Source organism: Carcharhinus amblyrhynchos, chromosome 17, assembly GCF_965287045.1.
Source record: "Carcharhinus amblyrhynchos chromosome 17, sCarAmb.v2.hapA, whole genome shotgun sequence".
NCBI classification, from domain to species: domain Eukaryota; kingdom Metazoa; phylum Chordata; class Chondrichthyes; order Carcharhiniformes; family Carcharhinidae; genus Carcharhinus; species Carcharhinus amblyrhynchos.
The window spans coordinates 7,767,958-7,791,080 of NC_137340.1; the positions used below are offsets into that span (position 1 = coordinate 7,767,958).

The following is a 23,123-nucleotide window of genomic DNA, read 5'->3' on the forward strand; positions in this document are numbered from 1 at the left end:
GGGTGTGCGTGCGAGTACGTGTTTGTGGGTGGGTGTGCGTGCGAGTACGTGTTTGTGGGTGGGTGTGCGTGCGAGTACGTGTTTGTGGGTGGGTGTGCGTGCGAGTACGTGTTTGTGGGTGGGTGTGCGTGCGAGTACGTGTTTGTGGGTGGGTGTGCGTGCGAGTACGTGTTTGTGGGTGGGTGTGCGTGCGAGTACGTGTTTGTGGGTGGGTGTGCGTGCGAGTACGTGTTTGTGGGTGGGTGTGCGTGCGAGTACGTGTTTGTGGGTGTGTGACTTTCTGAATTAGCAAGGATATCCTTTTCAAAAAACCCTGCTGCAATCAAATAGGGAGAGGAATAAGAAGGGGAGCCATTCTGCTGCTTGGTACCTGATTGTAACAGAATGCACAGAATGGTTCTTAGCTGAAGTCTAGCAATCAGGCGATCAATATCAAGATAAGGGCCAAAGACAGATGCTGATATATGCATGTTTCAGACAGATGGAGAGGCGCACTCGCGCAGCACGAGAAAATGATTTTTGTAAAATCTTCAGTTGTAACAGAATCAACTGTAATCCTCCAGGGTAAATGTTCTCAGTGTCTGGGAGACCAGTGCTATTTCTTGCAGTGACGATTGTACGAGATTCCTGACCTCTTCCTCTTGCTGCTGTTAGTCCTGTTGCATTGAGTAGCTGCGTGTACAGCATACAACATGTTGTTCCTATTCTGAGCAGATTATAAACACGTCAGAACTCGCAGCTCCTGGGACCTGGGGTCGAATCCTGGCTTCGTTAATGTCTGTGTGGAGTTTGCACATTCTCCCCATGTCTGTGTGGGTTTCCTCCCACTGTCCAAAGATATGTGGGATAGGTTAATTGGCCATGCTAAATTGCCCCTTAGTGTCCCAGGATGTGTAGATTAGAGGGATTAGCGGGGTAAATATGCAGGGTGACGGGGATAGGGCCTCGGTGGAATTGTGGTTGATGCGGACTTGATGGGCCGAATGGCCTCCTTTTGCACTGTCTATACTTCTATGAACTGTCATGCTAGATATCTACCTGCTTATGTTTCCTTGTACCTCGTGTACCCATTTCTGGGGAACAGGGTTTATAGCGGTGCCACCTGTTACATTCAGAACAGTCCAAATTGAGGAGTCAACCACCCAACTTGCCTTCAGCCCATAAAAGACAGGGAAGCCATGATGATATGGTCTCTGAAGTGCCAGTTACTCAACTGGCCATGATCAAGCTAACGTTTTGCTTGGTTCACAGATGTTGTTGGCACTTCCTCCAACATAAGTATTCACATGCAAGTTTCATTGAGTGACAGCAGTTGAGGCCATTTGGAGACACGTGAATGCCCTGGAATTTTGCAGAGTTGTTTAATAACCAATGGGTGCAGTTGAATGTTGCCTTGTAATTTCAGAATGGGTTTCCCTTTAGAAACCCTCTAAGTTTCCTCGGCTGCATGTTCAACACTGATATTGCTGTTTCCGTGTCCCGTCCTGGCGTCTTACACTGGAGTAGATCATTGATAAACAGACTCATCTTTGACAACTCATACATTGCATTGTCTGGAAGGTCACAGATATACTCTGACCCTTCTCTGGTTCCTGTCTTCCTCCTCCAGAGCCCCCAGCTAAAGCGAGACTCTCGGTGTCGAAACAGCTGAGTCACTCAGCAACATGTCACACCCTGTTCCTTGCTGGATAATCTACCAGCACTCTTTCCACTCCTTATGGCTTTGAAGAACAACAGAAAGTTCTCCGTGTTCCGGCCAATATTAATTATTCAATGACTAAATCGTGCTGTTTGTGGGGCTTTGCTACGTGCAGATTGGCCATTGTGTTTGCCAGTAATAACAGTGACTGCATTTCAAAAGTGACATATGGGAAGGTTTATTGCTGAGATGTGATAGATTTCCACATTAATGTAATTTATTGTGAGTGTGTATATCTGTATAATTATGCTCAGCAAGCACAGTGAGTTATGGACTGGAAGATAACCCTGTGCTTAACAGATCTTAAACAAGCCAAAAAACATCAAGGCAATATTTGTGTTAATAGGCATTAAGTTGGTTTGGGGTCCTGGAAAACACGGTGGCTCAGTGGTTAGCACTGTTGCCTCACAGCACCAGGGACCTGGGATCGATTCCCGGCTTGGGTCACTGCACTTTCTCCCTGTGCCTGCATGCTCTGCGAGCTCCAGTTTCATGGAAACATAGATGATAGAAGCAGGTGTAGGCCATTTGGCCCATCGAACCTGCTCTGCTATTCATTATGATCATGGCTGATCATCCAACTCAATAGTCTAATCCTGCTTTATCCCCATAATCTTTGATCCCATTCATTCCAAGTGCTATATCCAGCTGCCTCTTGAATACATTCAATGTTTTGACATCAACTACTTCCTGTGGTAATGAATTCCACAGGCTCATCACTCTTTGGGTGAAGAAATGTCTCCTCATCTCCGTCCTAAACGGTCGAATCCTCAGACTGTGACCCCTGGTTCTGGACTCCCCCACCATTGGGAACATCCTCCCTGCATCTACCCTGTCTAGCCCTGATAGAATTTGCTAAGTCTCTATGAAATAGAACATATTAAAGCACAGTACAGGCCCTTCGGCCCTCAATGTTGTGCCGAGCAAGTGCAATCCCAAGATCAAGCTATCCCACTCCCTATCATTCTGCTGTGCTCCATGTGCCTATCCAATAACCGCTCAAAAGTTCCTAAAGTGTCCGACTCCACTATCACAGCAGGCGGTCTATTCCACACCCCAACCACTCTGAGTGAAGAATCTACCTCGGACATCCCTCCTATATCTCCCACCATGATCCTTATAGTTACGCCCTCTAGTAACAGCTACGTCTACCCGAGGAAATAGTCTCTGCACGTCCACTCTATCTATCTCCCTCATCATCTTATAAACTTCTATTAAGTTGCCTCTCATCCTCCTCCGCTCTAAAGAGAAAAGCCCCAGCTCCCTCAACCTTTCCTCATAAGACCTACCCTCCAAACCAGGCAGCATCCTGGTAAATCTCCTCTGCACTCTCTCCAATGCTTCCACATCCTTCTTATAGTGAGGTGACCAGAACTGAACACAATATTCCAAATGTGGTCTCACCAACGTCCAGTATAATCTCTCCTTATTTGTCCGAACTCCAGTGAAAACAATCCTAGCCTGGTTAACCTCCTCATACATCAGTGCCGCCATCCCTGCCTGGTAAGCCTTCACTCCACTCCCTTGGGAACAAGAATGTCCTTCCTCAGAAAAGGAGGCCAAAACTGCACACAACACTCCAGGTGTGGCCTCACCAAGGCCCTGTATAATTGTAACACCACATCCCTGCTTCTGTACTCAAAATCTCTCACAATGAAGGCCAACATGCCATTTGCCTTCTTTAGCGCCTGCTGCACCTGCATACTTACCTTCAGTGACTGGTGGCACAAGGACACCCAGATCCTGCTGCACGCTCCCCTCTCCCAATTTACAGCCATTCGGGTAGTAATCTGCCTTCTTGCTTTTGGTTCCAAGGTTTTGCCTCCCACAGTCCAAAGATGTGCGGGTTAGGTGGATTGGCCATGCTAAATTGCCCCTTAGAGATCTAGGTAGGGTATAGTTTGGGTGAATGTGTGGAGTTATGGGGATAAGATCTGGGTGGGACACTGATGCAGACTCAATGGGCCGAATGGCCTATTTCTGCAGTGTGGGATTCTATGAAATGTTACAGGAGTGTAGGTGATCTGTCTGTGGATTGCGAGGGTTGATTTCGCTGACCTGACTGTCTCAGCAGATGTCCCCCTCACAGGTCTGAATGCCTCCCTCTCAAAGCTCAGTGCTTGATTGCAGAGGATAGCTCCCTGGAAGAGAAGACCACTCAGCCCATCTTGGGTATACAAGGTGCACCTCCCAAGCCAAATCTCCAAGACCATTTGTAGGATGAAGTAGGAAATCTTAGTAGGGAGGCAAAACATTCCAGTAATGCAAGACTACTAAATTATTATGTAGTGACAGAAATTATTGTGTGCATCAAATTCCGACATATCTCTGCATTTCCCCTCCAAAATCACAAAGGTGTGTTGGTTAGCACTGCTGCCTCACAGCGCCAGGGATCCAGGTTCAATTCCAACTTCGTGTGACTGTCTGTGTGGAGTTTGCACGTCCTCCCCATGTCTGCGTGGGTTTACTCTAGGTGATCCGGTTTCCTCCAAAAATGTGCAAATTAGATGGATTGGCCATACTAAATTGCCCCTTAGCGTCAGGGAGATTAGGAGGGTGATTACGGGTTGGGAATGTTGTCAGCGCAGGCTTGATGGGCCGAATGGTCTCCTTCTGCACCGTAGGAATTCAGTGATTCTATGATTCTAATACCAAGCTGGCCTAAAAGCTGCTAACTGACAGGAGGTAAAGGTTTGGGAATTTCTTTTGCATGCTCAGCATTCTGAGAGAAAAAGATACCTCACTTCGATCTCGTTTGAAGATGGTTAATTATATACTCTTGACTTTTAGATCTGAACTTACAACTCAACTCCTTGTAACTACATGGTCCATTTCTGGTCAAATATTGTTAACTCACTTTCTTAATAAAGAACTCTGTCTGAAGAATGTAAGGTGGAGTAATCAACTGAGCTGGAAAGCCTGACTATGGAAAACTACCAATTCTCTTTGGATTGGGGCAACCTCGAAGGGCTAGATGGCCTATTCCTGCTCCTATTTCTTATGTTCTCTTCCACAGCCTAACTCATTGACACTTAAATAAGGTGGATACATAATTGTAGGTACAATGATTTGGATTTACATAGCATCTTTGATGTAGAAAGAGACTGCAAAGTGATTCCCGGAGGTGTAAGGAAGAATGTTTATCTTTATTCTGTCATGGGTTGCTGGCTAGAGCAACCCTTGATGTTCGAGACCATTTGCTGTGGGTCTGGAGTCATGTGTAGGCCAGACCAGGTAAGGATGGCAGATTTCCTTCCCTAAAGGACATGAATGAACCAGTTGGGTTTCAACGACAATTGATTAATTTTTAATTCTCCAGATTTTTAAAAATTGAATTCAAGTTTCACCATCTGCTGTGGTGTGGTTTGAACCCGGATCCTCAGATCGTTACCCCAGGTCTCTGGATTATTAATCCAGTGACAGTACCACTACACCACCACCCCTCCAGAAAATAAAGAGAAAGAAGGACACTTTCAGGGCGATTGTAAGATAGTCAAAGGAGATGGATGTTAAATAGTAGCAACTTGCATTTGATTAGGACTTTTGAACATAGTTAGTGTCCCAGAATACTTCACAGAAGCCTCCTCAGACACAGTTTGACACTGAACGTGTAGGGGGTTGTTAGGACAGGTGGAAAGTGATTGGCTTTAGGGAGGAGGGAGAGACTTTAGGAGAGAATTCCAGAGCTCAGGCTGTTGAGGAAGCTGATGGAAGGACAGTCAAAATGGAGGATGTGCAAGAAGCTCGAGTTGAAAGAGGATGTTTAAATGAGGGATGTTGGAGAGGCAGAGGAGTTTCAGAATGGAAAGTCTGCAGGTGCTCACCTGTTGCTTTCTGCTAATCATCACCCTCTTCCTTGGACTGAATCAATGTGATAAGAGTGACACCCATCGCACTGTCAAAGTGCTTATTCAGGGAAAGTAGGGTTGTTACGATGGAGAGAGGACTTACCCACTACATTCACATCACAATCTGATCAAACATGCAGTTTTAGTTTGCAGCCACTCTAAGCTGCATCCTCTTCCAAGGTGATGAAGGGGCAGCCAGTGGTCTGGAAGCTAGTGGCTTTTGCTTTGGAATAAAGCTGTTGGACTTTAACCTGGTGTTGTGAGACTTCATACTGTGTTTACCCCAGTCCAGCGCCAGCAGCATGACTTCCAAGATGGAGCAGGCATTGAAAGCCAGGGTTTTAATGGTGCCTCCACTTGGCTGCAGTGACCCTGAGGGCGGCCACGCCTCCTACGGTAGACCGCAGAGTGCTGGTGTTGTGTGGCAGAGGATCCCACATGAGCTGGAAATGAACTTCCTGATGTTTCTGAACACAGTGTGCAACCGCTTTGGCTGGTCTTCCAACCCTCGTACAGTTGTTTGTGTGTCTCAGGGAGTGGCTGTGTCTCTGCAGTCCATATCTTTAGCCTCCTTGGGAGGAAAAACGGGAGATGGGCTCAGCAGTTAACCCGGACGGTGAGCTATCTCCCAGTCTCTCCCTCCTCCCACTGCCCGGTGAAGTCCAGATCCACTTAATCCACCCGGAGTGTTTGGGAGGAATGAAATACACAACGCTGCTTCCTCATGCGGATTGTCCTTTCCCTGATGTGTTTTCTTCAGGATTTTGCAGCTGAAAAGGACGTAGAAGAAAGAGTAATGGAGGAAAATGCCAAGTTGGCAGTAACGGCCTGAATAATAGTGGGTAATGTGGAGATGCTGGCGTTGGACTGGGGTAAACACAGTAAGAAGTCTCACAACACCAGGTTAAAGTCCAGCAGGTTTATTTGGCAGCAAAATCCACTCAATAGTGCATAACCAGCATCCCCATACAATGTGAGGTCAATATGGGTATCGCCATCTAGCTTGGCAAGACTGCCCAGTGAAATGTTCCAGAAGTAAATAGCAGTGTGCCAAAACGGCCGCAGATAAAGTTAATTTACAGACAGAGCCTGCATCTTTGGCGATTCAGTAATTTTGGGTTTTGACTTGCTCAGCAGTTTACAGTATTTTGTTGTAGTTCAGTGAGTGCTTGAAGGTGACTCCCAAGTTAAGAGGGTGCCCATTCTATTGAGTAAACGGACTGTGCCAGATGATGCTGACTTCATGAGACGCGCTCTTGCATTGTGCATGTGAAAGACAGAGGATTAAAAACATAGAAACTAGAAGCAGAAGGAGGCCAGTCAGTCCTTTGAGCCTGCTCCACTACTCATTTTGATCATGGCTTATCTTTCGTTTTCCCCTCACCTCAGTCCCAAAAGGTTTACCCCTCGTCTCCTCGTCCTGGACTCCCCCAGAACTGTGGTACTGTGTGAAACTTCCAGAAGTTTCATCATTTATGAGTCATTCCCAGAGTGGCTAACACGAGGGGACGTAGCTTTAAATGGAGGGGTGGTAAATATAGGACGGATGTCAGAGGTAGGTTCTTTACTCAGAGGGTAGTAAGGGCGTGGAATGCCCTGCCTGCAGCAGTTGTGGACTCGCCAACGTTAAGGGCGTTCAAATGGTCGGTGGACAGGCATACGGATAATATTGGAATAGTTTAGATTAGAGGGTCATTAGATTGGTTCCACCGGTCTGCGCAACATCGAGGGTCGAAGGGCCCGTACTGCGCTGTAATGTTCTGTGTCACTGTCATGAGTAACACATCCACTGAGATGAATTTCCTCACTCTGGCCTGGACCACAGATTTTTGTACAGATGATAAATGTGTGTGAATTTCTCCTAAGGGAAGCTGTTGATTTGGTATCTCAACAAGCACCACATATCAATAAATCAACCAAGCAAATATCCCGATATGGGTGGACTCTCGGAGTTAGATTATGTTGTGTCAGTTCCAGTTTTTAGACTGAAGCAGACAACAGCAGTTGTGAGGTTTTTATGAAGGTTATTTTCACAGGAAGCGATTCAGTTGTATACTTGTCCAACCGAGTCTGGGCTTAGCGCCGTATCGGTCGGTGGAAATCAAAAAAAAGTTATTCTTTTCTCAGAATCACAAAGCCAGTGCGCAGAACTCGACAGGGCAAACCCTTCATCCATCTCCTGGTTTGCTTCCAAAAGCAATTTAAATTCAACTTGAATCCAATTTGTGGTCCCCACAAAAGTGATACAAGATCGAAGCTGACAGGAAAATGGGCTGTTGGAGAACTGGTCACTCCGGCCTCCGGCAAACCCTCAGGAGGGAGTTTAGTCGGTAGTTACTCACTATCCTTGTCTGGTTTAGGTAGGCCAATGGTTTCTCCTCAGTGTCATACTTCTGGAGTCCAGCCTTCAGCTTTTACACGGGTCGTGTGAAGTGATAAGCAGTGCCAAGCCGGTGGGTGAAGGTGCTCCAAGGGTCTGGGTTATGTGTTGTTGTTATAGGCTGTGCCAGGTTTCATACTGAGCAGCGCAGCGAGGATCTGAGGACGTGAATGTTGGTTGCAGACAGCTGGTACAGTGAATAGTGGCCCCATTTGTCATGTACTTCCTGTTCAAATACTCAATTGAGAGGTGGGACTCTTGCCCCTTTTCATCGGTGCTTGGCACAGATGGTCAGGTCTGTGCCAGTGAACATTCAGCAGAACCCAGGGCAAGGGCAAGGCACTCTTGTCCAAAACTTGCAACATCTGTGTCACCAGACTTCTCCAACAACTTCAGTGGGGTTGTGCACCCTTGTTAAGTCATGGTGTTGGCAAGGGCCCAAAAGATGATGGACTTGAAGCTTTCTAGAAGATTCCATGGAACATGAATAAGCTTTCTTAATCGGGATGTTGGAACAGGGTTACCAACAATGATCTAAACAACAGTCTCGCTAAACACATTCTGTTTAGCTTTTTCAAGCTTCCACTGGGTTTCCTTGTATATTTGTTGAGTCACTGGTTGACAGGTGTAATTGTTGGCCTGTGTTGAGTGTGCAGACAGTGGTCAGGAACAATGCTGGTTGTGGGTGCTTGTTGACTGATGTGACAGCAGATGCAAAGGAAGGAATCTTGATTAATTTCTTTGAGTAGAAGGTTTCACGTTGCTTCGAGTTGTGGATCAGGGCAGATTGAGCATTATTAGATGTACAACTTGCCACAATCCAGGGTCTTTGCTGGATTGGGGTAACGCTGTGCGTATAAGACGGAGAATGTGAAGGGAGCATGTTGTTTCTCCAGGTTATGAGGGTGTGCAGTCTTGAAACCACCAATCCGTACAAACTCAGAATCATTTAATGGATATGACATGGGCTGCATTTTAACATATACAGGGGATACTGAAGTTGTACAAGACATTGGTAAGGCCACACTTGGAATACCGTGTACAGTTCTGGTCACCCTATTATAGAAAGCATATTACTAAATTAGAAAGAGTGCAGAAAACATTTACTAGGATGCTCCTGGGATTTGATGGTTTGAGGAGAGGCTGGATAGACTGGGATTTTTTTTCTCTGGAGTGCAAAAGGCTGAGGGGTGATCTTATAGAGGTCTATAGCATAATGAAGGGCACAGATCAGTAAGATAGTCAATATCTTTTCCCAAAGATAGCTGAGTCTAAAACTAGAGGGCATAAGTTTAAGGTGAGAGGGGAGAGATACAAAAGTGTCAGAAGGGCAATATTTTCACACAGACAGTGGTGAGTGTCTGGAACAAGCTGCCAGAGCCAGTAGTAGAGGTGGGTACAATTTTGTATTTTGAAAAGCATTTAGACAATTGCATGGGTAAAGTGGGCAAAGAGGGATATGGGCCAACTGCGGGCAATTGGGATTAGCTTAGGGGTTTAAAAAAAATAGATGGCAAGGACAAGCTGGCCTGAAGGGCCTGTTTCCATGCTGTAAACATCTTTGACTCTACATATAGAATTGTATAGAATCCCTATAGTACAGAAGGAGGCAATTCGGCCCATTGAGTCTGTACTGACCATAATTTCCCACCCAGCCCCTATTCCCACAACCCCACGCATTTACTCTGCTAATCCCCCAACACTAGGGTCAATTTAGTACGGAATCGACCTAACCTGCACACCTTTGGTGTGTGAGAGGAAACCGGAGCACCCGGAGGAAACCCATGCGGACACGGGGAGAATGTGCCAACCCCACACAGACAGTGACTCGAGGTCAGAATTGAACCTGCGATCCTGGTGCTATGAGGCAGCAGTGCTGACCTCAGTATCTAAGAGGTTGCTATGGACATAGGTAGCTGGGCCATGGTTTGCATTAGGTGGCTAACATCCCAAATCAAATCCATCAATACCAAGGTGACCAGATTCATTTGTCGCAATGTGGGTTCATATGAGAATTGCTGGACAAAATTGACCAAGGTCCATCAGGTTTACACTCTACCATCCTGCCGGTTGAACAGTTCAGTGATAATGAAGTTGTTGACGAGCCGTAAGTATCTGTTAGTTGAGTCACAATAGGTCCAGACATGCGTCAAGGCGAATCCTGGTGGTGGAGATCTCGGGGAGCCATGGCTCCAAAGTCATCTCAAGTCTGAGAAACATGCCAAGTGATTCCTTCACGACAAATCATGTCAATCTTGTGATAGGCTGATGATTAAACTCTTCACCATAGAAGGATGCCAAGCCTCATATTGTAGGCCTCTTCGTGCTGCTCCTTAGGGTCCGAAAGCCACTGCTCTGACCAATTAACCAGGATCTGAAGATTCTCTACTTTAGTTGGCTGATCGTATCATCGGTTCCACTGACAAATCAATGAAGTCAACACGGGTGGGTTGAGGAAACCTGTGTATGTTCCCCCTTCTTACCTGAAACCTCCCTCCTCCACCTTGATACCTATCAACAGGAAGTTCAGAAAAGAGTGGATTGATTGAAATAAGACCACAAGATACAGGAGCAGAATTAGGCCATTCTACCCATTGAGTCTGCTCCACCATTCAAATTAAAGTTTATTTATTTACTAGTCACAAGTAAGCCTCACATTAACACTGCAATGAAGCTACTGTGAAATTCCCCTAGTTGCCACACTCCAGCGCCTGTTCGGGTCAATGCACCTAACCAGCGTGTCTTTCAGACTGCGGGAGGAAACCGGAGCACCCGAGGAAACCCATGCAGACACAGGGAGAACGTGCAGACTGATGTGTTTGCTCCCCTTACCAATCAGGAACCTATCCATCTCTGTCTTAAATGCACTCAATGACCTGGCCTCCACAGCTTTCTGTGGCAAAGAATTCCTCAGATTTACCACCCTCTGGCTGAAGAAATTCCTCTTCATCTCCAGTTCTAAAGAGTTGTCCCTTTTACTCTGAGGCTGTGCCCTCGGATCCCAGTCTCTCCTACTGATGGAAACATCTTCCCCACGTCCACTCCATCCTGGCCTTTCACTATTCTGTTAGTTTGAATGAAATCTTCCCTTCTTCCTTCTAAACTCCATCGAATACAGACCCAGAGTCCTCAAACGCTCCTCAATGAGAAGTAACAGTTACTCATTTCACAGGCAGCCCTTTCTCTGTGTGTTTAATGAAAGAAGGAGGTGAAAAAAAACCAATTTCGTTCACAATGATATGTGTGACGACTCTGAATATAATGGAGCTCACAGCGGCAACCCTTCGTTAGAGCCAGATTGGGGAGGTTGATTCAAACTTTAAATCGTGGTCACTTCCCCATTAATATTTGATCACAGTCTAATGTCAACTTCTGAAAGGGTGTAGCCTTCAATCAGGCCTGGCACTGAAAGTGTTAACAATGAAAAGCGTGGCCTTTTCCATTTTGTGAGTTTGACGGTACACTAAATCATTGAATCATGGGTGACTCACAGAGTATGTTGATTACATAATGCTGACCATGTGAAACCCTCTCTTCATATTGCAAGCATCATGGTGTTGAGTAAATACAGGTTTCTGCAAAATGAAACCCTTATTATTCCATACTTTCCCTTATTTCTTCCTCCTCCCAAAACATTAGCAGTGTAGAAAGAAATGATAACAAGAACTCGATGGCTTGTGTTTTTTTTTAGAAATGCAGCTTGATTATAAAAACATTCTTGCCTACACAGGATAATTTTGGGACTCTGCTATTCTTGCAACCACGTAGCACTTTATATATACATATTTTTTATATATATTTTCTCTCTGGTCAACTTGTGTCTGTATCTAATGTGGCACAATCAGTGTGCTATTGGGTATAACATCTTAGCAAAAAATTAACACAATTGAAAATTCAACAAGGAAAGGATTGAGAGTACATATATCATTAAATCCATAGAATCCCTATAGTACAGAAGAAGGCCACTTGGCCTGTCGAGACTGCACTGACTCTCCGAAAGAGCATCCCACTCAGGCTCTTCCCTCCACCCTATCACTGTAGCCCTGCACATTTACCGTGGCTAAACCACCTAACCCACACATCTTGGGACACTATGGGGCAGTTAGTACAGTCAATCCATCTAACCTTCACATCTTGGGACACTAAGGGGCAGTTTAGTACAGTCAATCCATCTAACCTTCACATCTTGGGACACTAAGGGGCAGTTTAGTACAGTCAATCCATCTAACCTTCACATCTTGGGACACTAAGGGGCAGTTTAGTGTAGTCAATCCATCTAACCTACACATCTTGGGACACTAAGAGGCAATTTAGTGTGGCCAATCCACATAACCTGTGCATCTTTGGACACTAAGCACCAATTTAGCATGGCTGATCCATCCAATCCGCCCATTTTTGGACTGCGGGAGGAAACGGGAACAGCCAAAGGAAACCCATGCAGACATGGGGAGAACGTGTTCACTCATGTCACCCAAGGTCAGAATTGAACCTGGGTCATTGGCATTGCGAGGCCACAGTGCTACCTTATAAGTGTATTGTATCACTGTAGTACATCTCTTAATCTTCATCTCTATCTACAACCAAACTCAATTAACAATGATGCATCAAGAGAGACAAGAACATACTAAATAGATATTAATTAACTATGCAAATGACGGAGTTGAGGTAGAGATCAACCATCATCTAATTGGATGATAGAATACACTCTGGAGTTGAATGGTCCACTCTTGTTCCAAATGTTTAGGAAATCTTTTTCTCGAAGCTCTAAACTATAACTCCTCTTGTTACAAGAATAACTTGGTGCAGTATTATATGTTAATTGATCATCCTGCATTGACTTAATTCCCTATTGGGTAAAACTGTTATAACATTCCTGTTCTTCATTAACTCAAATATCTCTCTCAAACTACCACAATGTAGTTATAGAGTCATAGAGGTTTACAGCATGTAAAGAGGCCCTTCAGCCCAACTTGTCCATGTCCCCCTTTTTTTTTAACCACTAAGCTAATTCCAATTGCCTGCATTTGGCCCATATCCCTCTATACCCATTGTACCCATGTAACAATCTAAATGCTTTTTAAAAGACAAAATTGTACCCGCTTCTCCTACTGCCTCTGGCAGCTTATTCCAGGCACTCACTGCCCTCTGTGTGGAAAAAATACCCCTCTGGACCCTTTTGTGTCTCTCCACTCTCCCCTCTCACCTTAAACCTATGCCCTCTAGTTTTAGATTCCCCTCCCTTTGGGAAAAGATGTTGACCATCTAACTGATCTGTTCCCTCATTATTTTATAGACCTCTGTAAGATCATTCCTAAATCTCCAATGCTCCAGGGAAAAAAATTCCGAGTCTATCTGTCCTCTGCTATTAACTCAAGCCATCATGTCCCGGTAGCGTCCTAGTAAATCTTTTCTGCACTCTTTCTAGTTGAATAATATCCTTTCTATAATAGGGTGACCAGAATTGCACACAGTATTCCAAGTGTGGCCTGACCAATGTCTTGCACAACTTCAACAAGACATCCCAACTCCTGTTTTCAATGTTCTGACCAATAAAGTAAAAAGTCTGACAACACCAGGTTTAAGTCCAACTGATTTATTTGATAGTAAACTCAAGCTTTCCAGGTTAAGCTCTTCTTGAGGTGGATGGAGAGTTCTCCATTCCTTAAAGCTGGCGTTGTCAGACTTTTTACTGCGTTTATCCCAGTCCAACGCCAGCATATCCACATCCTGACCAATAAAACCAAGCATGCCGAATGCCTTCTTCACCGCTCTGTCCACCAGTGACTCCACTTTCAAGGAACTGTGAACCTGTACTCCTAGATCACTTTGTTCTATGACTCTGCCCAACACCCCACCATGAACTAAGTCCTGCCTTGGTTCAATCGATCAAAATGCATCACTTCAGATTTATCTAAATTAAACTCCAGTTGCTATTGAAAATCTCCAAGGTCATCATACTTAATTCTCAATTTACTTTTATTTCCAAACTCCAGTTAATCTTTTTTATTCATTTGTGGGACACGGGCATTGCTGGCTGGCCAGAATTTATTGCCCATCTCTCGTTGCCTTTGAGAAGGTGATGGTGGGCTGCCTTCTTAAATCGCTGCAGTCCATGTCCAGGGCGTTGGCGGGGGAGGTGGGGGGCAGTTCCAGGATTTTGACCCAGCGACTGCGAAGGAATGGTGATATGTTTCTAATTCAGGATGGTGTGAGTGTCTCAGAAGTGCAGAGCAGGAGCCATACCAAGCCGTGATACATTGAGAAAGGATACTTTCTATGGCGCATCTGTGCAAGTGAATGTTGTTGACAGGATTACTATCAGCCGAGGCACTATGAATAACTGACCTGCTCTCCTTCAAAATAGTGCTGGAGGTTCTTTAACCTCTATCCAAGCATGCCAATAGGGCCTTGGCTTAACATTCCACCCAAAATACAGCAGCCTCTAGTGCAGTGCTCTCCCAGCTTGGTACTTAGAGTCAGCCTTGATTTGTACACTCGAGCCCCAGAGTGGGACAACTCTGTAATTCAGAGGTGACAGTGCTACCTCCAAAGAGAATTTCTCCTATCCCTGTGAATTACACAGACCAAACTGTTGGCAAAATTTGCGTGTTGGAAATGCATCATTAAGCTGCACCACAAAACAGCAAATGCATTAGTGGATTTTTTTGGGGGTTCTAAATTTTCATTGCAAGCAGCTGCTCCAGAATACAATCTAACACTTGTAATGTGCTACATCCAAAAAATTAATGGAAGCACAGACAGTGTTGGCAAGGCTATGATGAATTGCTTATGTAATGTAGTGATAAAAACAGAAGCTTTTCCTCCCAATCATCCGCTCCTTTTAAGACTGGAAATATATCCATCACTCAATCCGATTTTGTCGAGAAAGCTATGATATTTCAATGTTGACTAGAGCATGAAGTGCTGAAAGATACAATGCAGGATGAAGAGACGTACATAGGATAGAAGCAAGGAGGGTTACAGTGCAGCTGGAGACCATTTGGCCATCTCTCTACAAGAGTAATTCAGCTAGTCACACTCTCTCGCCCTTTCCCTCACAAATCTTTCCAGTTCAGGTGCCCCTCTTTTGCAAGTCACGACAGAGTTATCTCAGGCAGTGCCCTGTGTAAGAAGGGAGTACTGCGTCAGTACTCTATATTCTCCTTGGCTCAGTGCACAATGACAGTAGCTACATTGAAAATCCTGCAGTTTAAGTTAGGCTGCTCTGTCTCTAGTGTCCTGTAAGCGAGGTGTGCACTGTTGTAGGGGCAGAGAGACATAGATATACAGCATGGAAACAGGGCCCTTAGTCCAACTTGTCTGTGCCGACCAGGTTCCCTGAACTGAACCAGTCCCGTTTGCCTGCATTTGACTGATATCTCTCTAACCCTTTCCTACCTGTCCAAATGTCTTTTAAATGTTGTTATACTCATGGTTTTATCCTGTTTTAGAATCATTGAATCCCTGCAGTACAGAAAGAGGCCATTCAGCCCATTGAGCCTGCACCAACAACAATCCCACCCAGACCTATCCCTATAACCCGACGTATTTACCCTACTAATCTCCCTGACACTAAAGGGCAATTTAACATGGCCAATCAACCTAACCGCACATCTTTTTTCCCGATCTTTGAAACATCCTTTCATTGTTTGTATCTTTTGGAGGTGAAGTTTTGTCATGAATAATCCAAACCAACTATATTGGTGCTCGCTTGTCTCTTTCTGTCTGTATTCGTGGAAACATGATAATGCTGTATTGCTCCAATAAGAACATAAGAACATAAGAAATAGGAGCAGGAGTAGGCCGTCTGGCCCTTCCAGCCTGCCCCGCCATTCAACAAGATCGTGGCTGATCTGTCGTGGCTCAGTTCCACTTTCCCGCCCTCTCCCCATAACCCTTAATCCCCTCTCTTATCCTTGAGGGTTTGTTTGGAACAATAGGAAATATTAAAAAGGGGGCACATTTTCCGATCCTGCCTGCTGTGGGAATCATTGTGGGCAGTACGGATAATTTAACAGATCGTTCAAAAGCCTGTTAACTTTCGGCGTAAATTTCTGATTCCTGGATGGGGATTGGCAAATCCCGCCCAAGGTCTATCAATAGAACCATAGACTCCTATGGTGCAGAAGAAGGCCATTCAGCCCATCAAGCCTGCATGGACAACTAAATCGCCCAAGGCTATCCCCGTAACTCCACATATTTACACCACCAATCACCCTGATACTAGGGTTAATTTAGCATGGCCAATCAACCTAACCTGCACATCTTTGGAGGAAACCCACGCAGACATAGGGAGAAGGTGCAAAAGCCACACAGATGTGATCTGAGGCTGGAAATGAACCCGGGTTCCTGGCGCTGTGAGGCAGCAGTGCTAACCACTCTGTCGCCCATATAACCCCTTATGTGGCCTTTGGGATTCTTTTTGCCAATCGCTTGATGCCCGTGTCCTCTGGCTCTCCACTCTGTTTCTCTCTAGTTGGGCCAGTGCTGGGAAAGTTCTATCATGTAGGAACGTGGAGATGAAGTGGCAGAGAAATTCATGTACAGATTCAGCTTGAAATGGCAGAAATGATCTACCTGCTTTTATATTGACTTGTTGTTGAGCTCAGTGGGTAAACAGAAGATATCCCCTCGCTTCTGGTAATTAAACCAATGGAATCTTGGCCCTTTTTGAGCAGAATTGTTTTGTTTGCTGTCTGATCAATATTTTAATGGGCATCCAAAATGATATCTGTGCCTGCAAGTGACATGAAGCAGTGGGCATATAAACTGGAGCACAAAGTCCTCAGGCTGTTTTTACACGGCGCACTGCACTCAGACTCCAGTTTTTTACACAAGCTGGTTGGCATTGCCATGGGGCATATCTCCTCTGCACCACAACCCTGCGATTCAAGAGACACTGAGAGATACGGTAAGCACCCATTAGAAATGCAGAGTTGTGCCCAGAGGGTTTATCTGGCAAATATTCACCCTGATAAAGCACAGGGCTGCGTTCGAGTCACTGAATGCTCAGAGTTGGCGTGGCTCACGTGAAGTGGGCTCTGTCCTGTTTGGTGGGGATGTGTTGAAAAATGCTTTTGGGTGTTGGTAGGGAATTTAGTATCTCCCAGTGCCCCTGCATGTGACCAGCTGGTCACATGAAAAATTATTCCAAGGCCCTCATGGAAAATTAGGAACTGGCACAGAGAGAAAACAGGAAGCAAGCCAACCCGGATTTTGTTGTTTCAGAGGGGTGTCTGAAGCCAGCAGGAGAGGTTTGATCTTCTGAAAGGTTATTGCAGTGTGGTGAGTACAGTTGCTTGGCTAAGCACTACGTTGAGAGGAGTGTGTGGAGGATTAAAAAAAAAAGTGGAAAAGAAAGGCTCATTCAAGGTATGTAACTCTGACAGGTCTTTTCAAAATTCGTGCTCATTTTCAGTAAAGTTCTGCTGATTAATATTGCGAAGTGGCTTGTAAAATATTTCACTGTGCTGGAAGCTTTGTTTGGTTTTGCTGTTGACATGTGAATGTGCGGGGCAGGGAGGGAAGGGGAATTTCATTGCATCTAATATTGTTTTTGAGTCGTGAGCAGCTGTGTAAATGGACTTTCACATTTTTCCTCTGATTGAATTTATAATAAACAATCGCATGACTCCTTGAAGGAGCGCAGTGGTAGCATGAAGCAGTGTAACAGGTTCTGGACATGATACGGCATTTCAGACAGAGCTAATAGCTATTTCTAGTCCCTTACAGATTAGCAACAATTCAGCCTGCTTTAAACTTGCAGAATATGACTCAGCGCAAATGCTTTTCCTCTCACTGAAGCTTGCATTGCTGCCTTCTTTATTCCCCACGTTCCCACCCCCCCCCCCCAAGTCAAACATCCTTCTGCATTATAGCTTCTACACGGAGAGCTTCAGACTTTCTCAGGACTGGAGCAGTCCTGAAGAATGTCCACTCTGCCAGCATTTGGGAGTGCATGACTAACACTCTACAATTACTCTGAGCTAATAGACCATAATGGATGTGCGCGCTCCTCAGATTATTGCTCTCATTGACCCTCTGCAGCTTCTCTGGCTCTTGTGTTTTGGATACTGCCTCCAATAACACAACACCAGTTGAGTAAGTAATCCCTTACATTGTACCTGCTTTTGAGATGTTCTAAATGATAGTTTGTGAGTGAGTGCGTGTGTTTGTATGCGTGAATAAATGTGCGTGTGTCAGTCTGTGTGTGTGTGTATCTATGTGTGTGAATGAATGTGTACGAGCGTCAGTGCACGTGTGAGTGAATGACTGCGTGTGAGTGTGAATATATGAGTGTGAGTGAAGTGGGTGAGCATGACTGTGTGAATGAGTGTGTGAATGAGTGAATGCGAGTGTGTGCGAATGAGTGAATGCGAGTGTGTCTCAGTGTGCATGTGTGTGAATGTGTTTTGTGAGAGTGTGTGTGCTTATGTCTGTGTGTTTCTGCGAGGGTGAGTGTGTGTGTGTGTATGTGTTTCTGTGAGTGGATGTGTGAGTGTGTGTGTTTGTGTTGCGTATGTGTATGTTTGTATGTGAGTATGAGTGTGTGTGTGTGTGTGTGTGAAACGAAACATATACATCAAGGCATAAAGCTCGTAAAAGTGAGCAGAATTGATTTAATGTAAACACTTGTGCGATTAGGATAGCCCTCATCTTAAATCCTGGAGATTAGTATATATGTTCATCTGCATGCCTCTAAGTCACTTACTTACATGAAATCATTTCTGAGTTGCTACGTGGAGCTGGTAACGAAACTCTCATTGTGACCTTTGTTCATTGAGTGTGATTTGTTGGAATCTCCTGCATGGAACTTATGGAGGCCATCAATAGTGATAAGAGCTTTAAAGAGCATTTTATCATTGAAAAATAATGATTAGATTTCTCTTAAATTCAGATATCTAAGCATTAATAATCTTTAATTGACCAGGTAAAAAATAAACATATAATGAAGCATTGTCTCAGATTTAGAGTGGTCAAAGTGCGAGTTGTAATTGTAGACACATTGAATACTTCATTTTGAAGCATTTCCAAACTAATCCAAATAATTGGCAAGCCAATCACATCAGATAAAACAAGATACTGTATGTTGAGCCCAATGAGCAAGTCATAAAATATCTGGCAATGTGGTACTGACAATGGGCTACTTAATGGCACGTAAGTGGGACCTTCAGCCCATTGTATCTCTGTCAGTCCTTCAGTTTGTCATGAGGCTATGGCCCTTTATTTTTGAAAATATGATTTTTCAAATTTCAACTGACTAGAAGGTTCGAAATTTAAATTGAGACGGAGCAAACTGCTTCAACTGGTTGGTTCTGGTGAGAAACAAACTAATCGTGGTGGCACGGGCAGCACGGTAGTACAGTGGTTAGCACTGCTGCTTCACAGCTCCAGGGACCTGGGTTCGATTCCTAGATCGGGTCACTGTCTGTGTGGAGTTTGCACATTCTTCCTGTGTCTGCGTGGGTTTACTCCAGGTGCTCTGGTTTCCTCCCACAGTCCAAAAATGTGCAGGTTAGGTTGATTGGCCATGCTAAAATTGCCCCTTAGTGTTCCGAGATGCAGAGGTCAGAGGGATTAATGTGTAGGGGTATGGGGCCTAGATGGGATTGTGGTTGGTGCAGGCTCGATGGGCCGAATGGCCTCTTTCTGTGCTGTAGGGATTCTATGATTCTTCATCACCCTGAAGCAGAGTAGGAAGAGCAAGACATTTCCTACAATCCAGATACCCACTGAAACCCGTAACTGTCTCGGGGGAGACATTAAAAATGCAAAAACTCGGTATTGAAACAATGGCTGCCACAGACAGACGCTTCCTAAACTTAGTGAAATACACAGTGGGTGGAGTATTCCAAGCTGCCCGGCCACCAGAGGGAGATTACAAATGACACAGGCAGTGTCAAAAAGTCTTCAGCAAAGCAAACAAGGCTGCTCTCTCCCTCTTTCGCTTTTGAAATGTGTGTCACCTGATTTGACTGTTGATTTTACTAGAAACCTTTCAGTGAATCGAGATCTCATAATATTTGCAACACCTTCTACATCTATCCGTATCCAAGGAACCAGCAAATTCATATTGGCCACAGCATTTAAAATCTACACTTTAAGGACAATCAAATGCTACTTAACTGTATACCCCCTTATTCTCTTTATTTTCACCCTAACTTCCCATATCGCCATGTGTATATTTATGTGGAATGTGCATGTGTGTACCTGAAGTTGTGGGTGTATGTGTGTGGAGTGGCGCATATGTGCTGAGTGGTATAGTGTGTGTGTGTGTGTAATAAGGGCCAAATACTCAACATCACATTTTTATTCTGCTTGTGTTTTAGGGGCTAATAAATTTGCTCGATCTTTGACTTATAAAAGGTTGGTTTGATTGGCTCTGTCTTGGCTAAATCTAGTCTGAAACTTCAATCTTTCTTGTGACTAGCTGTGGAGGTTTAATAGAGAGGATCCAGGACACCCCCCACCCCACCCCCCCACTCACCTGCACATCTCAAATTGGATTTTTTTCTCTTCAGCTTCTCCCATTTTGCTCGGGGCCCCCACAATGCTGGCAGATCATGTTCTCCATCTGCTTCTGTCAGTCACCCTCCAATCCCGCTGGGTTTAAATCCCTCACGCTCCAATTTCCATTTGGCCTTTCTCTTCTCCTCACTGGTATGGTGGTTAGCACTGCTATCTCACCGACCCTGGGTTCAATTCCTGGCTTGGGTCACGGTCTGCATGGAGTCTCCTCGTGTCTGCGTGGGCTTCCTCCGGGTGCTCTGGTTTCCTCCCACAGTCCGAAAGACGTACTGGTTAGGTGCGTTGGGCCGTGGTAAATTCTCCCTCAGTGTACCCAATCAGGCGCCGCAGTGTGGGGATTGGGGATTTTCAAAGTAACTGCGTTAATGTAAGCCTACTTCTGACACCAATAAATAAACTTTAAACTCCTGGCAACTCCATCTCCATCACCTATCTCTCCCCATTTCCTTTCTCTCTGCACCACAGGTGATCCAACCATGTCAGTCTCTTCTTGGCTGCTGCCCCTGATGCTCCCAATGTCTTCACTGGTCACTGGGTTAAGTTTGTGAAATGTGTTCAGGAAAATTTTCTAAATCAATATATGGAGGTGCCAACTAGAGAGGATGCAATATTAGGAAATGAGTTAGGACAAGTGACGGAAGTGTGTGTAGGGGAACACTTTGGTTCCAGTGATCATAACGCCATTAGTTTCAACCTGATCATGGATAAAGATAGATCTGGTCCTCGGGTTGAGATTCTAAACTGGAAAAAGGTCAAATTTGAAGAAATGGGAAAGGATCTAAAAAACGTGGATTGGGACAGGCTGTTCTCTGGCAAGGATGTGATTGGTAAGTGGGAGGCCTTCACAGGAGAAATTTTGAGAGTGCAGAGTTCGTATGTTCCTGTCAGGATTAAAGGCAAAGTAAATAAGAATAAGGAACCTTGGTTCTCGAGGGATATTGGAACTCTGATAAAGAAGAAGAGAGAGATGTATGACATGTATAGGCAACAGGAAGCAAATAAGATGCTTGAGGAGTATAAAAAGTGCAAGAAGCTACTTAAGAAAGAAATCAGGAGGGCTAAAAGACGTGAGGTTGCTTTGGCAGTCGAGGTGAAGGATAATCCTAAGAACCTCTACAGGTATATTAAGAGCAAAAGGATAGTAAGGGATAAAATTTGTCCTCTTGAAGATCAGAATGGTCAGCTGTGTATGAAACCAAAAAAAAAGGGGGAGATATTAAATGGGTTTTTTGCATCCGTATTTACTAAGGAAACTGGCATGGAGTCTATGGAAATATGGCAAACAAGTAGGGAGTAGAGATGCTTGTTGTCCTGAGGCAAATCAGAGTAGATAAATCCTCAGGACCGGACAGGGTATTCCCTCGGACCTTGAAGGAGATGAGTGTTGAAATTGCAGGGGCCTGGCAGATGTATTTAAAATATTGGTATCCACGGGTGAGGTGCCGGATGATTGGAGGATAGCTCGTGCTGGTCCGTTGTTTAAAAAAGGCTCAAAAAGTAATCCGGGAAATTATCGGCCAGTAAGTTTGACGTCAGTAGTAGGTAAATTATTAGAAGGAGTACTAAGAGATAGGATCTACAAATATTTGGATGGACCGGGACTTATTAGGGAGAGCCAACATGGCTTTGTGATAGGTCATGTTTACTAAATCTATTAGTGTCTTTCGAGGAGGTTACCAGGAAAGTGGATGAAGGGAAGGCGGTGGATATTGTCTACATGGACTTCAGTAAGGCCTTTGACAAGGTCCTGCATGGGAGGTTAGTTAGGAAAGTTCAATCTCTAGGTATACATGGAGAGGTAGTAAATTGGACTAGACATTAGCTTAATGGAAGAAACCACAGTGTGGTAGTGGAGGCCTGTGACTAGCGGTGTGCCACAGAGATCGGTGCTGGGCCCATTGTTGTTTGTCGTCTATATCAATGATCTGGATGATAATGTGGTAAATTGGATCAGCAAATTTGCTGATGATACAAAGATTAGAGGTGTAGTGGACAGTGAGGGAGGTTTTCAAAGCTTGCAGAGGGATTTGGACCAGCTAGAAAAATGGGCTGAGAAATGGCAGATGGAGTTTAATGCAGACAAGTGTGAGGTATTGCACTTTGGAAGGACAAACCAAAGTGGAACATACAGGGTAAATGGTAGGACTCTGAAGAGTGCAGTAGAACAGAGGGACTTGGGAATACAGATACATAATTCCCTAAAAGTGGCGTCACAGCTAGAAAGGGTCGTGAAGAGTGCTTTTGGAACATTGGCCTTTATAAATCAAAATATTGAGTATAAGAGTTGGAGTGTTATGGTGATGTTGTATAAGACATTGGTGAGGCCGAATTTAGAGTATTGTGTGCAGTTCTGGTCACCTAATTACAGGAAAGATACTAATAAAGTTGAAAGGGTGCAGAGAAGGTTTACAAGGATGTTGCCTGGACTAGAGAAACTGAGTTACAGAGAAAGGTTGAATCGGTTAGGACTTTATTCCCTGGAGCGTAGAAGAATGAGGGGAGATTTGATAGAGGTGTATAAAATTATGATGGGTATAGATAAGAGTGAATGCAAGCAGGCTTTTTCCACTGAGGCTAGGGGAGAAAAAAAACCAGAGGACATGGGTTAAGGGTGAAGGGGGAAAAGTTTAAAGGGGATATTTGGGGGGGGGGATTCTTCACACAGAGA

The 23,123-nt window shown here is 44.7% G+C and overlaps 1 protein-coding gene across 5 annotated transcripts in view; it reads left to right on the forward strand.

Moving 5' to 3' along the window:
* Window positions 1–23,123, forward strand: part of fam13c (family with sequence similarity 13 member C) — a 142,977-nt gene that overhangs the window by 4,565 nt on the left and 115,289 nt on the right. Inside the window, exon 1 of one of the 5 annotated variants that reach the window (XM_080205445.1) lies at window positions 16,959–17,299. The exons of 3 other annotated variants lie outside the window; for them this stretch is intronic. The gene's annotated coding sequence lies outside the window, so the exon portion shown is untranslated. Of the gene's footprint in view, window positions 1–16,958; window positions 17,300–17,962; window positions 18,029–23,123 lie in introns of those variants that run through there. One more of the 5 variants, XM_080205446.1, reaches the window with a different exon arrangement.